This window comes from Pteronotus mesoamericanus, unplaced genomic scaffold (assembly GCF_021234165.1).
Source record: "Pteronotus mesoamericanus isolate MK-2021 breed Mesoamerican mustached bat unplaced genomic scaffold, CSHL_Meso_final contig_105, whole genome shotgun sequence".
In the NCBI taxonomy this organism is placed as follows: domain Eukaryota; kingdom Metazoa; phylum Chordata; class Mammalia; order Chiroptera; family Mormoopidae; genus Pteronotus; species Pteronotus mesoamericanus.
In genome coordinates, this window is record NW_026555006.1 from 3,854,230 (window position 1) to 3,867,947 (window position 13,718).

Consider the following 13,718-nt stretch of genomic DNA (forward strand, 5'->3'; position numbering starts at 1 on the left):
GGCAAGACGAATAAACAATTCATGGAAGAAATCTAAATGGATATTTATTAAATAAAAAGGTTTTAACTTTATTTTTAATTATAATTTATATTATAGATGAGGATATAATGAAATGTGCAACTTTGCACCTGCTCATGGGAGTAGAACTTGGTTCAATCTTTCTGGAAATCAATTTGGAAGTCTCAAGAGCATTAAAAATATTTGCACCCTTTGATCTGGAATTTTTTTTCCTACAATGTTTTCCTACAAAATCAGTTAGTCAGACAAATACCTAACCACAAAAATGTTTGTTACCACTTTATTTAGACAGTGAAAAAGTATCAACTTACATATTCAACAATAGGAGAATGGTTAAAATATAAACATTTTTATATGTTTATTTTTGTAAGAATATTTAATGACATGGCACAATGCTTGTATTTGTGATATGATACCAGTTTTGTAAGTGTATATGCAGAGAAGAAATTTGGAAAGAAACACATCAAACGTTAATAGTTATCTCTGTATGAGAGACAAGAATTACCAGGACTTTTGTTTTCTTGATGTATTTTTATTTTCACTGCAATAAGCATGTATTACTCTTACATAAGGAGAAATAAACATTTTTACCAAAAAAAAATTCCTAAGACAATTCTTTATTTCAAGCAGCTCACAGTTGAGTTGGAAAAATAAACATGTAAGCAAACTAGCCAAAGGAAGACCAACAGCAAAGTGTCACTGGAGTACAACGGAATGCTTCACCAATGTCTACACAGTCCTTATGTGAGGGACAAGCCAATCTCCCCCTTTTCATCACGTTTTAGAATATGTGATGCTTGAGCATGTATAAAACATTTCCTCACATGTTAGCTCATTTAAATGTTACCAAATCCCTGTGAGGTAGGTGTTATTAGTATTTACATATTATAGTTGAGACTGCAAAAAAACAGAGAGGGTAACTCTCTTAAGGTCTCAAAGCTGGTGACAAAAGTTATGCCTTCAATCCAGGATATCTGATTCCAAATCCAAAGCACACACCTCAATCAATAAAAAGTTTATTCACAAGCACTTACTGAACACTATCTATAATGATAATGGGAACAATAATAATTATAGCATGCCATTATTTGCACATATGCCACACCTGTTACACAAACTTTAGAAAAACCCTGAAGGGCATATATTATTACTCCCTTTTACTAATGAGAAAAACTGAAGTTCAGAGAGATTGCCCACTAAATGTCAGATTTGTGATTCAAAACAAGTCTGCCTGACTCTTATACCTATTACAGTATACTGCCTTGGCCACGAACCATACTTTGGGTGATATAAAAATGGAACAAGCACCATCCCTGCTCTCAGGAATCCTCAGTAAAAGTGCAGAGGTGTCTAAGACACACCATATCAAACTTATCATTAGCAATAGGTAGCAGTATGTCATCAGTACCAGGTAAGTTGTAAAAAGAAAATGTGTCACTCAAGTCAGGTAAGGTAGATAGTTATAGAAGGTGTCAACGCAGAGATAGTGTATCAGGATAGACTGGGTTGTTCAGTAACAAGCAAACACAAATCTAAAGGTTTTATTTTTTACTATTGTTATATATCTACTAAGGGTTAAGGGTTGGCTGGGTGCTCTATTCTCTTTTTTTCCTCCTTATTCTAGAATAAAGATTGACAAAGCAGCTACCAGAGGAAAAGAAAGCATGTGACTCATGTGTTGGCTCTTCAGACTTCCACTTTTCCCATTTCAGTGGCTGAAGCAAGTCACATGCCCACACTCAAGAAAGTGCAAGCCTATGATATGCCTAGGAGGATACAGCATAATGACTCCCACAGGTGAATCTGTACCAAGCCCAGAAGCATTGCCTAAAGATGTGCTTATTTGGCAATAGAAGGAGAACAACAAAGACTTTTCTAAAGAATTTCCCAAGCAGAGAAGTGAAGGAAAGGTATTTTGGCAGAACAAAGTTTTGCCAGTGTGCACTTCAGAAGAACTTATCGGATGATGGGAAATGGGCAATGGGCAGACCATGAAGCTAGAAAGAGCTTTGAATGCCATGCTGTGGTTTTGGACTTTATCTTTTAGTATCAAAGATTTTGAGGCATGGGATTAACATGATTAAATCTAAATTGTAGAAAGATCACTCTGACTGTGATGTGGAGAATGGATTGGAAGGAGAAGACATGAGAAGGAGAAATGCTGATTAGATCTTTGCAGTAGTTCAGGTGAGACTCGATCAGGATTTGAACTAGAGTGGTAGCCATGGGGATGGAGTAGAATCAGATTCAAGAGGCATTTAACAGGTGAATTATAGGACATGGTGACAGATTAGAAAGATTAGATGTGAGGAGATGAGAAACCAAAGATAATAGTTACGTTTTTGGCAGGGCTCAGCTTCTCCACGTCCTCAGACATTCAGCTCTGGCCCAGACCTGCACAACATTACCCAGCCAAACAAAATCTTCATATAACACACCCACTGTCCTTGGAGAGCATGTGAATCACCATCTCCTGTTCATTGAGCATGGTCTTTGGGTATCTACCCTTCACCTTGAGAAGCTTCTCAGAGTATTTCTTCTGACCATATACAGTATCTCTCCCTAAGAGGTCTAGCAAATAGAATTTTCTCTAGCTGGTGAATAAGTGAGAGGACATGTAAATTAATGTATGAATGAAGAGATGGATGAATGAGTGAACATCTAAACTGAGAATCTTAGGCACTACTGAGAGAAATATTCACTGTCTGCCACATTTACACAATGTGTATGTGAACATATGAAACAGTGTAGCCATATTTGACCCACCGCTCCCATGCCCTTGCCTCTGCTTCTGAGCTCAGAGCCAACACCAGAGATAAGACTTCTCCCACAGATCTGCCGGGTCAGACCCTAAATCTTGTCTTCTAGGGTTTAGAATTAAGCCACACTTGCATCCAGATGGTGATCTAGAGGCCCAGGTAGGATTTCTGAGCAAATGCACTGCCTCCAGGCCTCAGTGCTTCTCACTTCGCCTGTACTATACTGTTTCTCTGTAAGAGTTTCTAGTCCCCTATCTCTGCCAGGAGCCTGGCCCTGTGCCCCAGGTTTTGACAGAAGAGTCCTGTCACTAGTTGAGGTCCAATTAATTGGAAACCATGGTATAGAATAATAAATGAACTTGGACATGGAATCAGTTTCATCTCTGTACTCCCAGTGCTTGGCACATAGCTGGGCACACACAGTAGGGATTCAAGTACTACTTGTTAAACAAAAAGGCCATATAGCTTTGAGGTTAAGAGCATGGTTTCTGGAGTAAGATTGCTGGGTGTGAATCCCTGTTTCACCACTTATTAACTATATAGTTATGGGAGGCAGACTCTAAAAGGGCTTCCAGTGATCACCAGCTCCAGTATTCATGCTCTTGTGTAATCCCCTCCCTGGGCAATTTACCTTTCTTTTTCTCTAAAAATGGAGATAATAACAATACCTACTTCATAAAGTTATTGTGAAGATTAAGAAAGTTATTGTATCTAAAAATGCCTGGAATAGTTCCTAGTACATAGTAAGTGCCTGATGGGCATCAGTTACTATTTTTGTACTTCCCAAACCAGCCCCAGGAGCAGGTTCCCTGGCTCTGCCCAGCTGGAGTGGATGAGTCTCATGTCATAGGTCACTTCCATCACATTAAACCTGCCCATGGCTGCTTCCAGCCAGCGTCTCAAAATGAAACTTCCCTCAAAGAGTAGCAAATGGCCAGACAGAAAGGAAATGAATGAATGTTAGAGTTGAGCAGGCCTTGGCCTAACTCCCACTCTGCCATTAACCACCTGTATGATTTTGGACAGCTTGGTTTTTTCATCTCTTCCTCACATCTGGACTGGAAGTAATAATGCCTACTTTATCAGGTGTTTGTAATGAAATAATATGTTTTTTAAGTGTCTAGCTCACAATAGGAAATCAAACATGGGAATTTATCATTTTCATGATTTAATTTTTCCAAGCCCTTATCGGTAAAGTGGTGATAATAAGACCAACCGTAAAGTTGTGTAAGGGTTAGAGATAATGTATGAGTAGAGCCTGGCAGAGTGACAAGCACATAGAAGATTCTCAATAAAGTTCATAGTAGCTGCTGCTATTATTGTTATTGTTGTCATTGTTAATTCACCTAAAGATAAACAAGATTGGAAACAATAACAATCCAGCTGTCAAAATCCTGTACTCAATCCTGTAGCCAAGAGAATAGCTCTTAAACCCTCCTCTCTCCATCTTTTATTTTTAAAAATCACTTTGATGAACATTGATTCCCCTCCCACTGGTGAGAGTCAGAAATAGAACCAGAGAGGAGACAGGAAGGAGAAGAAAGTGGCATGACTCACTGGCTACTTGAGGAAAGAAACCAACCATGTCATCAAGAGCAATCAATTCACTTCGAAGAAACAGACATTCATTGAGCTCCTCCTATGGACAGAGCATTAAGCCAGAGAGTGGACACAAGAGTAAGCAAGCCACTGCTCTGGGCTCCAGTGCAGCAGACAGACACATGAGCGAGGGGGAAGGTGGCTAATATCAGCTGAATACCAATTATGTGCTAGGCTCTTTGATAAGTGCTTAACATATGGGACCTCAGTTATTATTTGTAGAAACAAAATAAAACTGCTAGTTGAGCACTGTTATATGCCAGGTACTTTTCTTATTTTATTTAATTTTCAAAAGAGCCTTGAAATACTGTTATTTCTCTTTACAGATAAGGAAAGGTTAAAAATTTGCCTCAGATATTGCAACCAGTTCATGGCCAACTGAGATTCAAACCTGGGTCTCTCTGATTCCAAAGCTTGTGCTCTTCCAGGATGCCCTTTACATTATTTCTGTTGTTACATCAGCCTGGAGCAGGAAAGTTTCAGTCCCCATTTTATACACAAGTTAACTAAAAGTCATAGAAAGTAAGTAGATTGCTAGAGTCATGAACTATAAGAAGGCAGACTAAGGATTCAAATTCTGTCTTTGTGAATTTTCAACACAACCTACAGCCCAGCCAGACTGTGTATTCTTGATCCCCTTCCACCCCTCAGGACAGGACCTAGTCCACTTCACAGCCTCCAAGACAGGAAGTCCTCCAACCATATCTAGGCTTCCTGGGGCCAACGATCTCCCTTCCACCAGAGGGTAAGGCTGGAAATCACCCTTAAATCACAAAGCTTAAAGGAACCACATATGTCTGACACAAAGATTACAGGTAACCAATGTTAGTTATCCTCTCTATCTACCATTGAATAATCCATTGAAACAGACTTTTCATCTTTTTGAAACTTCCTCATAGTTGCCCGCCCTTATTTCTGCTCCATATTTCTGTTCATGCTATTCACTCTGCCACATATGCCCTCTCCCACCTCCTTCACGTGTCTTTACTATCAGATTGTTGAATTCTAAAGTTAAAAGAATACCTTAAAAGTTTTCAATCCACACACTCACTCAAAATAGGAATTTCTTCCATGGCATACTCATATTGAGTGTTTCTAATGTTGGATGCCCACTTTTGAAAGGCAGCCATTCCAATGATGGATAGTTCTGATTATCAGAATACTTCTTCCTTCTGCTGAGCTAAAATCTGTACGTGGTAATTTCTATCCATTGATTTAATTTTGTTCTCTGGAGACACAAAGACTAAATCTAATTCTTCACTCATGTGGCAGCCCTCCAAATATTTAAACCCTATGTTTGTTTAGCTCTTAGAGTTTATAAAGTTTTTTCTTATTGTCTCAGTTAATTCCCAGTGTGATCCTGTGAGAGAAGGAGCAACATCCTCACTCCACAAAAGCCGCAACTGAGTGCTGAAAAGGTGAAGGACAGTGAGTGATGAAAAGGGGCTTCTGGCTCCAAGAAACCAGTGCTCTTTGCACAAGGCTATATCTCTGATGTTTTAAATCACCTGTCACGGGGACCTTGACAATTAGCAGGATGATTACAACAGTGATGGGAACTTGAAATGGTAACAACTGAAGGAAGGTGTTTAGTGCTCTGGAGACTAGTGCTACTATCTTCAAACATCTGAAGTGCCTACTGGGGTTTTCCTTCTTTCCCTTTCTTTTCTTTCAAATCTTCACTGGGTGCTGATTCTGCAGCAAGTGTTGACTAGGTCCCAAAGAGCGAAGGATGAACAGGACACAATACCTGCTTGATTCACTAGATGGGAAATCAAGCCAGAAGGCTTATTCCTGTAGAGACTTCATGGGGCCTTTTTTCAAAGCACCAGCCTTTGGAGCTTAGCTCAACAGAGGGGCTACCCTGACCAACCCTGGCAAAGTCAAATGTTCCAATTACAGGCTCTCCTGGCACCATGTGCTTCTCCTTTGTAGCACTCATGCCCACTGTAATTTTGTATTTATTTGTATAATTATTTGATTAAGGTCTTGTCTCCCCTGCCAAACTGCAAGTGCCACAAGAACAGGATGTCTGGTTTTGCTTATTATTGTGTCTGGCACAGCGCTAGCATGTAGGATAGGAGAGGTTTCCAGTAAACATGTGTTGAAGGGATGGAATTATTGGGTGTTTGCAATATTTTTGATAGAGCACACTGAATGTCAGATGGGTCATTCTAAAATCCAAAGCTCATCATCTCCTTCTCAGTCTAAATCCCTCCCCTGGCCTCACACAGCCCGCACAATGGGGTCCAAGCTTCTCAGGGAACACACAGACTCTTTCTGTCCCTTCCCTCTTACTCTTCCACTGAACCAATGAGTTCCAGCTTTGCCTAACTACTTGTGGTTTCCCAAACACACTGTTTTTTCACACCCCTCAGCCTGATGCTGATATGCTGACCTTTGCCTGGAATCTCCTTCTCTTTTATAATTCACAGTGTATTCAAAAGTTACATCCTCTCTGAAAGCTTTCTCGTACCTTGTTTCCCCTCAGAAAGCAAATTCCTTTTCTGCTGTCTTATGGTTTAGCATTATATCACTGCACATATCACATTTATTATAATTACTGGTTTATTTATCTGTCTCTTCTTTTAGATTATGAGCATCTTGACCCAACCTTATATTTGGCTAAATCCCAGGCCCTCAACTTGTACATAGTAGACACTTAAAAAGAATGCTGGTGAATGAAACGCAAAGGCTGACAATGTGCTGAGTAGGGAAAACACATTTAGGAGCTCCAGGTTGGTTGGAAAAGAGTTTGTGAGGTGATACAAATCACCTCCTCTTTCTAGTTCCCTTCCATCTTATAAACAAAAGGGAGAGGCCCAGAGCAGTGACAGACTTGGAGGGTCATACACATAGTAAGAGGTTATCTCTGGGGCCTCCATCTCTAGATCCTGTTCTGTTATACATCTGATTTCCCCAGCCAGACTCCTCTCTCCCTTCTCGTCAATTCACTCCCTCTGGGCCAGATTACATGATGGGGGACAAGGAACATTAGGGAGGCAGGTAATGTGAGCTTCCAGGCTAGCTCTCTCCACACCCACCATTTGACCCACAGTTGCCAAGCTCCAAGCCCTTTATATTTTGCAGCAGCTGGGAGAAGAGGCCATTATGTCCCAAGGGGATGGGAGAAAACCAGAAGGAGAGAGCTTTACAGGAAAGTTTAGTGGAGCCGGCCATAAGGAGAGGACTGAGGACTGGAGAGCATGATCCCTTGCAGCTGGCTTGGTGTTATACCCATCTATCCTCAGTAGTATAGACCACACTATAGTTCATAAGCATTTTTGTTGCATCATCTCATTGAATCCTAACAATGAACCTGTGATGCAGGTTTTTCACAGCCAGAAGAAACCACTCATCTTAGACCGCATTAAGTCTGACAGCTTATTCTGTAATTAGGGAAACTGAGATCCAGAGCGGTAAAGTGACTTTCCCAAAGTCACACAGCTACTTACTATCCAGCATACCATGTAATATTATCACTTTTGATTTATGGTGAGAAAACTGGAGTTCAAGGGTAGGTCCTTGAGGGCACAGGGCAGGAAAGATGTCACTGGAATCCTAGACTGGGGATTATAAAGCATTTCCCTGCCCACTAGAATCCTATCTAACTCTTGGGATCTAAGTCAAAAGCAAAGAACTTCCCTATTCTGTGAAGTTCTTTGGAATCCAGCATTGAAATTCATCATCATTCCTTCTGGGCTTCCACAAAATGTACTTGGGCCTTATTTTGGGAACACTGGAATGCAGAATATTAGAGCTAGAAGGCCATTTACTAACATTTACTAAGCCTATGCTAGGCCAGTGAAAAAGCCCCATGTGATCCCTGCCCTTAGTCCCTAGTCTATCAGGGAAGTTGTCTCACATGCGACAAATCCTGTGGTAGGTGTGTGTAGGGCCAACTCCCTCATTTTACAGAAGGGAAACCAAGTCCCAGCAAGATGGGTGCCCTGGATTCTTATTTTTGGCATTGGTCTCTCATACAAAACCCTCAAAAACTCAAAGCTCAAAACCTCTTACAGATATGACAATTCATTTCCATGGTTTCCACTAAGATATAGGCACTACATTTTACTTCTAGCTAATAAACTAAAGGTCATAGGACTTCCCTTCATTGCTCCTCAATGTATTTGGCATATCTTAGGTGTTCAATACATATTTTTTGAGTGAGTGGTCCACAGCACCTATATCAGATTTGTTTCCACTTCCATCTAAGTCTCCAAGTCTCCTCATTTGGACTGTGGGTTAAGGATTGTGACTTGATTTCTGAACCATCAGCAATGCCTAAACGAATGACTGACACCTGGCATGTATTTTTAAAATATTGAATGAACAAAAAAATGAATAAGAGAATGATAGATAATGTAATCTGTCTATTGCTCTAAATAACAAATATGACATCCCCAAACACACACTCCTCTTCTGGAAACCTCTTATTTCCTCAGATTCTGTGAAAATTCTTTTCATCAGTTTATTCCCCTCACATTCTCCTGCTCCTGTTTTGTCTCTCACACATGCTCTTTATCCTCCCCTGGGTCCCTCACTTCCAAATTTCAGGTGGAAATTTCCAAATATCTGCTGGACGTCTCCACTGAGTCTGAATACCTCTGACTTGTACACAATTGACTGTTGATTATAACCTATTTCATTTGCGTTCTCTCCAGCTGATAAGCCCTTATCAATACCCAGCACAGATCTCGGCACATAACAGGTATTTTCAAGATATTGGCTGAATGAATCATCACCCATAAAACTCCAGTGCTTTGGCATGGACAAATTTAGCATCAGAGTTGCCAGCCCATTTGCTCCACATTCTTGCCTCCAAATGACATCAGCACCATTCAGAACATTCTGAGAAGTCTCTCTGGGGAATTCACTTAATTTACCACCTGCAGTATCCTTTGTGTGACTCACCCAACTCCTCTTCAAGATAGGAAGAGGTGGGGGGAGAAGTGAGGTGGGAGGGGGCCAGGAGGGAAAAGAGAAGCTTGGAACAAGATTATACTTAATACATCCCTGGGTCACAGCAAGTAAAGGGAAATGAGAGTCAGCTCTTGCACTAAGGAATTGCTGGTGATAAAAATAGTACCTTTATCAGAAAGTTTGCAGGAAACAAATGGTTAATAAATATATAAATGCTGTTCAATAAGTAGTCAGAGCTTTGCAATTTGAAATGATGAGATTCTATTTTTTCCCCTGTTGAATTAGATAATATTTGAAGTTGGCAAAGGTAGAGTAAAATAGGAATTTCACTATTAAAAACCTGTCAAAAAATAATCTGAAACCCAGGAAATGTTTTACACACAAGGATAAACAGTGGTCACTACAACATAATTCATAGAAGCCCCAAACTGAGAAATAGTTCAATGTTCCAACAATGGAGAACAACTAAGTTTTGAGAGGCTAGAGACTGTGCATTGTTTTTTTACCACTGTTTTAACTGCCCAACACATGGTAAGTGCAACAAATATTAATGAATGGATATGGTGCATCTTCCCTATAAAGTACAAAGAAGTCATTAAAAACGTACTCATAAAGATTTTCTAACAATGTTAGCTCTACTTACAACACTATGTAAAAAAAGCAGGATATAAAATTGAATGTACAGTATGACATAAACTGTGTTAAAAATTCAGAAAAGAAACTGGAAAGAAACCAACCAAGTCAATAATGTTTTCTTCTTTATGCTTGGCTCTAATTTCAAAGTATTTTTTAATTGAGCATATGTTACTTTTACATTAAGAAAAACTAAACCCAGAGTGAGAACTGGCAGGTGCTATTATTATTAATAGTCCAGGGAGAAGGGACTATGGGAAAAACTTGGAGGGCAAATCATGAGGTGATAATTGTTGTGGATGGTTGATGGGGTCCATGTACTATTTAGTCTCCCTACTTGAGGTGATGTTTGAAATTTTCTATAATAAACAGCTAAAAAGAAAAAAAAATAGTAAGGCCTGAACCAGTATGGCATCTGGGTAGAGTACAAACAGTTCTATTTTTATTGGAGTGTAAAATAAAATATTTTATGACTTCTAAGGGGTCTACTGTTTTACATTTTAGCAACCCTGAAATAAGGATGTATCTTACAATTGACAGTGTTTTAGATTTCTGAAATACAGTGCTTAAAATACCAGGTGGAGGAGAAAGTAGGTAGGCAGTGAGGCTCGTGTTAGATCATGGAGGTCTTGAAGGCCAGATCAGGCGCTTGAGCCCTGTCCTACAGAGAACAGGGAGCCATTGAGGACATCTAGTAAGTGTGTGTCATTAAATGGTGAGGCCACTGAGGATGGATGGGGTCACAGCTGCTTATGCCAAGGGTCAGGGAAGCTGGCCTTCGGGAGAAGAGTTTGAGGCCTCGCTCTCCCTACCTTTTAGTCATCTCCTGGAGTCCAATTCTCCTCAGCTCTGCAGGGCAGAACAATTGGGTTGTCTGATAAAGTTGTCTTTCTCCCTCCAATTCCCCGCATTAATTCCATTTTCTTGATGGTAAGAAACATTTCACCCAAATTGGAGCCAGCACCATAGCTGAAATGAATGTCCACAGGCCTGGATTCCACATCACCTTCTGACATGACATTTCAAAATGTCAGCTTGGAGCCTGGCCCAGGGATCTACTTATAAACTCATTTCCAAACAGAGACACAAAAGTTAATATATACAGAGCAGGAGAGAGAATAGAAGGAAATTCCCAGGACTTCTGGGACAACCAGAAAGATAGCCCAGGACTTTCATCCTACTCTGGGCTGTGCTTTCTCTTTGGTCTCATAGCTGCTTCCTTTTGGGAGTTGGCCCAAGTCACCATAGCAGACAAATTCCCTGAGGATCATTTGCATACAGGTGCCAGATTGTTCTAAAAATAAGACAAACATTCAGCTCCACAAAGCAAAGGCCTTGAAATTTATTTACAAGGGAGAGGCGGACAATCATCTGAAAGAGAGAGAAGCCTGATGAGAGTTAAGGGAGTCACATGTTGTAGGCTGGGTCTGGAGGCCTAGGTATGATTTAATTCTACCACTAACTTGCTTTAGAGCTTATGAATACCTGTCTCCCTCCCCCCCAACTCTGGGCCTTGGGTTTTCAATTTTTAAAAAGGGATATTACACTAGATGATTATTATTGCCACTTGTAGCTCTCACAAATCAGGACAAATAGTAATAATAATAATTGCTAACATGAATTGAGTATTTACTAACTGCCAGGAACTGTGACAAGTGCTTTTCATGTGTTACTTTGTCAATCCTCACAACGAGCTCTTTGAGGTGAGTAGGACAAAGAAACTGAGGCGCAGAAAAGTTAAGTACTTGCCCAATTTAGCAAATGCTGGGGCTAGGAGTTTGACCCCTGTGCTATACTGCTTTTCAGGGGTACTCCACTTAGCCCTGGTTTTCTAACCTAACAGATTCACTGCCTGAAGCTCACACTATCCCTCCCAATCTTTCTCCCCAAGTTCTTACCACTCTGGGCTATTTCCCAGGTCCGAAACATTGTGTCCCTCAAAAATCTCTGTGCTTTCCCCATCCTGTTGTCTCTGCCTGGGACAGCCTGACCTCTCAACTGCTGAACCAGTCACTACTTACCAGGCATAATTCAGCTCAAATGATTCCTCCTCTATGATTCACATTTCCCCCAATACCCACAGTCAGAAGTAATGAGTGGCGCCCCATTTGCTGAGACTTAAAAGTGCAGCTAGCACTGTGTTAATTCTTACAACTTTCTAAGAGAAGTTCCATTATCATACCCATTTTACAGATGAAGTTACTGAAACTCAGAGGTTAAATACTTCTAACCAGCAAAAACCATCCAGGGCGGGTAGTGCAAGCGGGAGCAGAGGGGCGGGGCCACAGGGGCCGCACCACATTGCCCCAGTAACCAAGTTACCTCTTGACAGCAGATTCCCCACCCCAGAGCAGACTCCACAGGAGGAAGTCATTGCACTGAGCATGTGCAAGGCTAGTGAAGTGTTTGGCTAAGGCAAAAACCTTTCTACTCTGTTCTGGTCCCTGTGTGGGAGTGAGACCAGAGGATGCAGCCACACGTACCTTAAAAGTCTAGATGGCGGCAGGGGGAAGTGTTGTGCCAGAGAAAGACCTGTCAGTCTAGCCTGGGATAAAGTCAGAATTGGTTGGAGGGCCCACCCAAGTGTGGGAAGTTTGGGCTGGGAGATATTAGCAGAAAGAAGGGAGAGGTGCACTCTCTTTGACCCACCTCATGGCGGTGCAGGCTGGGGTTTGTGGGACTTTTCTGGCCCTGGAAGCCATGAGTTTTTGTAGCTGATGGCAGCTCTGACAACACTGCAGACTCAAGGAGCGGAGCCTGAAGCAGGAGAGCTTAGCTGCCTCAGGCTCCAAGGGAAAGATAAGGATGGAGCACGAATTCTGGCATTGTTTTGGCCTTTGGTCTTTTTTGGGAGTGGCTGGGTTTTGTTTGTGTTCTGCAGAAAAGATGTGCGGGAAGACCCTGAGTCCCCCATCTTCCCAAATTGCAGGCATTTTAATAAAGACCTCTTTCTCTACTCACCAACCTGTCTCCGCAATTTGTCTGTGGGTGGAGGCAGGCAGCTGTACCTCATTTTTGTTTGGTAACATAAGGTCATATAGCTGATAAAGATCTGTAATAGTCTAACCTCACAGCCTTCCTAACTCCTATCCTATCCTTTCTCTAATGAAATACTGTATGAATTGCCAAAATGTTTATCTCTTACACCAGACTATAAACTCTTCAAGTTTTGCTTTTTAGGGTTTGGTTTCGTTTTGTTTTAGGATTGACTGAACTGCTAGGAGGAAATTTGGAGCAGTATACCTGGAGAAAAAAAATCAGGCTAGAGTTAGAACCTGTTGGGAAAGTCAGAGATGCAATATGGCTCCAGCAGTAAAGGCATCTGGGCAATGCTGGACTCTCTGTTTAACCTGTGACTGTTTAACTCTCTGTAGCCTCAGGCTTGGCTGACTACCCAGAAAGCATTAATGCCACCCAAAGTTAAATGCCATGCCCCCAAGAAGGAGGTTAGTGAATGAACCGAGTGTGGATAACTGCCTGATACCTGTTATCTGTTAACTTATAAATGCACTGTTTTTTCTGATGGTCCAAGTGACTACTCACTATACGGATTTACTATTAACCCCCTACATAAAAAAGAGACCCTTTCCTTGGGAGGGGATAGATTTTTTTTCCTAGTCAACCACCACTGGAAGCAAGTAGCTGCTTTGCCTGTGTTTGTAAGTTTCTCCTATTAAAGCTCTTATGAATTTGAATAAGACATGTCAGTTCTTTGGAATCAATCCTGAATTTAGACTTTTGGGGCTTTCCCCCAACAGAACCAAACTGAAAAACAAAAAAGATGGA

At 41.1% G+C, this 13,718-nt stretch overlaps 1 protein-coding gene across 1 annotated transcript in view; it reads right to left on the reverse strand.

The window, feature by feature from the left end:
• The window catches only part of RAB3B (RAB3B, member RAS oncogene family), a 57,527-nt gene that overhangs the window by 16,350 nt on the left and 27,459 nt on the right, over positions 1–13,718 (reverse strand). The window lies entirely within an intron of this gene.